The sequence below is a fragment of the Myotis lucifugus genome, unplaced genomic scaffold (genome assembly GCF_000147115.1).
Source record: "Myotis lucifugus unplaced genomic scaffold, Myoluc2.0 scaffold_420, whole genome shotgun sequence".
Lineage (NCBI taxonomy): Eukaryota > Metazoa > Chordata > Mammalia > Chiroptera > Vespertilionidae > Myotis > Myotis lucifugus.
The window spans coordinates 623,268-628,049 of NW_005871468.1; positions in this window are offsets into that span (position 1 = coordinate 623,268).

Genomic DNA, 4,782 nt, shown 5'->3' on the forward strand with positions numbered 1-4,782 from the left:
CTGAGGTTCTGTGACACAGACTTTGTCACACCAGCGCGGAAACCTGGGCACGTTGCTTAACCGCTCCTAGACTTTGTTTTCCCATTTGTAAAGTGAGAACACTAATAGCTACTCCGTAAGGTTGTTGTGACTGGATGTGTGTAAAGCACTTGTCGCAAGGCCTGTCCCATACTGAGTATCCAATGAATGAAAGCTATTTTTATTGCATGCCCAGGGTTATGTAAGAGGAGGACAATTATATCATCTCACACTCTGTGCAGGAACTCCGTCTTCTCAAAAGTGGTTTTCAAAGGTCAGTTTGCAGGTGGGAAAGAAGCCAAGGAGCATAGTACAAAGTCACCCCCAGCCTCGGACCTCCCCTTTCAGTTCATTCGCCCTGGGCCTTGGATGCTGTCCAGATGTGGGTCAAGTACACAGGCAACTGTTTACCACAGATAAGTAGGCTGCAGGGGAAGCAATAGGAAACCCCAGTTTTCAAACATAAAATATCCATGAGTGTAACAGAAGGGGAACTGAGCCCTCCATGATAGGAATCACCAACGTAGGATGATATTAAAGAAAAAAGGCAGACATATAAGTTGTGATGAATGAGCATGGAGATGAGGGGAAGAAGTGGAGGCAGCTGAAGTTTTTGCTCTTTGCTGCTGTGTATTCTTGGGCAAATTGGCCTTTTCTGTAAAATCAGGAGGCTGGGTTCTATTTTTGGTCTCCAAAGGATGTTCTGTGAACTACTGGTAGAATGGAAAGTGATGTTATGTGGTACAGAGATGAACATTTGACATTTTAATAGTCATGTATTTAATTTATGGAATATCGGGAAAAATGACTAGCAATCACTTTAATGATTTTATAGATACGACTAGAGGCCCTATGCACAAAATTTGTGCAAGAGCCTCAGCCCTCGCAGCCCTGGCTTTGTACGGAAGGTCGTCTGGACGGTCATTCTGCTGTTCGGTCTAATTAGCATATTAGCTCTTTATTATATAGGATTGTTTAGGAGAAGGCCAATGTTGGATTTAAATTCATTTTTTAAAAAGTGGGACAATTCAAAGAAAAAAAATCAAAGATGATACGCAGTCATGACAAATACACGTGTTGTGAAGGTGGCAAACTGGAACATCAGGTGTGGTAGGCAGAGTAAAGCCCCTGAAAGATGTCCGTGTCCTAATCCCCAGGCCCGGTGTGTATTATCTTATATGGCAGCAAGGACTTTGCAGATGTGACTAAGTTAAGGATTTTGAGATGGGGAGATCATTCTGTTGAGAAAAACTCTCTGATCTCCTGCCTTGGAAGGTACAAGCCAGGCAGCCAGCGTTCTGGGAGGCCATCAGGGCACAGAAGCTGGTGTCTCATCATTTATTATGTGGCCTTTGAAGACTGCCCCTCCCTCTGTCCTGCTTCCCTTTATAATGCAGTGATTTAGCCTTGCCCTCTGTGTGCCCAGTGTCCCCAGGTCTAGAGCTTCCCTGGTTTAATTTGTCCAGGGAATAAACCTATTTCCTCCAGCTGCTGGCAGGACTATCTGGGTGGGTGGGCCCCATATCATCGGAAGGGTCTTTATAAGAGGGAGGCAGGAGGATCACAGCCAGAGAAGGCAGCGTGATAACGGAAGCAGTCACTGGAGTGATGCAGCCGTGAGCTGAGGAGCACTGCAAACTCCAGAAGCTGGAAGTGCAGGAGGCGGGCGTGGCACCAGTTGTCAGACCAAACATGGTTTTCAGCAACTGCGGTCCTTGGGTTCCGGGTAGGAAAGAGTTCAGAGCAAGACCCAAACTGTAAGAGAACATTTACTGGGTAAATTACAGAGGGAGCAAAAGTCATTCCTAGAAGAAATGGGCTTAGCAGACAAGTTCTAGAGCAGCGGTTCTCAACCTGTGGGTCGCGACCCCTTTGGCGGTCGAACGACCCTTTCACAGGGGTTGCCTAAGACCATCCTGCATATCAGATATTTACATTACGATTCATAACAGTAGCAACATTACTTATGAAGTAGCAACGAAAATAATTTTATGGTTGGGTCACAACATGAGGAACTGTATTTAAAGGGCCAGAAGGTTGAGAACCACTGTTCTAGAGGTAAAGAAAGGGCCCTCTGGAGCTTGGGATCAAGGAAGCTAAAGGTAAATTGCCTGGGGCAGAGGGAGGGGGAGAGTAAGGGGGAGGGGGGAGGGGGGAGGGGGAAGGGAAGGGAAAGGCACAGGGGTGCTCCCAGGAGGGAGTGCGAGCTGGGTCCTCCCTCCTAAGGGTTTAAGGGTGGGGAGTTTAGGGGAGACCCCAGGGGAAGATCTCAATAGAATAGTCAGCAGCTTTCCAGGTGTGTCCTCAGGTTGTGGTTTCCACGGATTGGCTGGCAGGCACCGGGCAGGGGGTCATTCAACGCAGCTGGTCCTGACATCAGCCGTGGCTGGTTTTGTTGCTTATCTGGACCTGGAGCTGAAATACAACTGAGGCCTGGATGTTCTCTTTAGAGAGGAAAGGTCAGGGGGTCCGAACCTCAGACCAGGGATATGCTAGAGGAGGATAGGTCACGTGGGGGTGGGGGGGGTGGTGAGGTCCCGCCCTACAATCGATTGTCCGTTGCTAGGCACCTGGGGCTTTCCACCCTGGTGACCTGTACCTGGCCCATCTTCCTTGCTCTGCTCATGTCTAACTGCCTATAACGTCAGTGGTGAGGAATTGATTTTCCTGGAGCTTCCAGAAGGAACCAGCCCTGCCTACACCTTGATCTTAGCCCTGGCTCATTTTGGACACCTGACCTCCAGAACTCTAAGAGAATAAATGTGTCGTTTTAAGCCACTGAGCTTTTGGTGTTATGTCAACCACAGGCAATGAACACACCAGACATTAGACGAACTTGAAGTTGGTGCATCCTGCATGTTCAGCGATTCCCCGGGATACAGGAGAGGAACGTTGGCATGAATAAGGCTGTCCTTGTCACCTGTCCCCGCCCATCTAGGAGAGGCTGGCTCCGCCATCACGTTGGGCAAACTGGCCGAGGAGAGGCAGGGCTCTCAGGGCCCCCAGGAGGGTGCTTAGCATCTAGGAGACATGGGTCCTGACTCACAGGAACTGGTTCAACCTGCTCATTTTACAGATGGAAAAACTGAGGCTCAGAGAAAGGAAGCAACCAGCAGAATCACCGGTGATGAAGCTGATTTGTCTGAGAAGAATCGACAGCTGGATTCCTCAGGCGGGGGAGGGAATACCAGCAGGCAGAGGCCTGACCGGGTTCTCACAGCGGGGTGGGGAGCCCTGAGGAAGGGTGGGGCCGGCACCTTTGCTGGGGCTGGAGGTGGATCTTGCCACCTGTTGATCACCTTCTCCGTGTGTCTGGGCCTTTTGCTTTCTTTTTCTTTAATATTTTTATTGATTTCAGAGAGGAAGGGAGTGTAGTGCGCGGCTATAGGGTTAAGCCTCGGACTGACCTGTTGGCAAAGCCACAAACAAGTCCCAGGTTAGAGGGCACAGTCCTCTTAGCACAGTGGTTCTCAACCTTGGCTGCACATTAGAATCACCTGGGAATCTTTTTAAAATCCTGATTTCTGGGCCTCTTAGCATAGAAAGATCCACCTAGACCCGCTTATTCTCTTGGTCATTTCTTCATCCATTCGCCGCCCTCACTCAGGCTCACCAAACCCTTGGCTGAGCTGGCTCGGCACAAGGGAGGGGGAGAGAGAGATGGAAACATCAATGATGAGAGAGAATCATGGATTGGCTGCCTCCTGCACGCCCCACACTGGGGATCAAACCTGAAACTCGGGCATGTGCCCTTGACCGGAATCGAACTCGGGACCCTTCAGTCCGCAGGCCGACACTCTACCCACTGAGCCAAACCAGCCAGGCCTCTTGCTTTCACACTGCTCCCTCTAATATCTTTGGTCAGGGTTTTCATAACCACCCTGTTAACACATGGCTTTAGAAAACTGCTGAAAGAGCCACGTGCTTGGGGAAAGGGATCCCCAGCTGCCCCCTCATCCCGGCTTCAGCACAAGTTGTCTTCTGGTCTGCCTGGCCCCCTCTCCAAAGGGACGCAGACTTTCTTTTCATAGAAGGGGTGGTGATCAGGGAACCCGGATGTTTCCTGTCTGCATTTCTGCATATCGGAATCAGAACTGGCCTCTGGGGACTGGACACTCCTGAATAAAGCCCAATCTCCTAGTTTTAAGCAGAAAATATTTTCCATATAAAGGCCACAAGACCTCCTTGTGATTTTCAAAGTGGCCCTGAAGACCCGTGTTGTATTATACAGGAGCTGATGAAAGGTCGTGAGAAATCTCCTCTCAGATCCCATGGACTGGCGTTTCCCATGTTAGGGGGTAACTATAAGTGGTCAGGGTATAGTTCCCTTATTTAGACAACCAGACAAGTCACCCCAAGAGAAGCAATCCTCACAACCCAGGTTACCTAGAGTTGAATTTCTACCACTCAAAGTCCCAAATACCACTATATTGCCAATAAACAGGGGTTCAGAAGATGTGAAATTAAAAAAATTATAGGGTGGAAACTTTATCTGTAGAACCAGTATACACAGGGTGGGGCAAAAGTAGGTTGACAGTTATGAGTATGCAAAACAGTTTATTTTTATTATTTATTATGTTAATCCACACGAACAACTGTCAACCTACTTTTGCCCCACCCTGCATTTGTTTACAGGAGGTAATAATATCAGGTTGGACTAATTAGGGAAAGAAAAAGGAATGAATTTCTGTGACCTGTGCCGTGGAATTGGGAGCCCTCCTATCGAAGCTCACCCATAACCAGTGTCTGTGCCACTCTTGCATC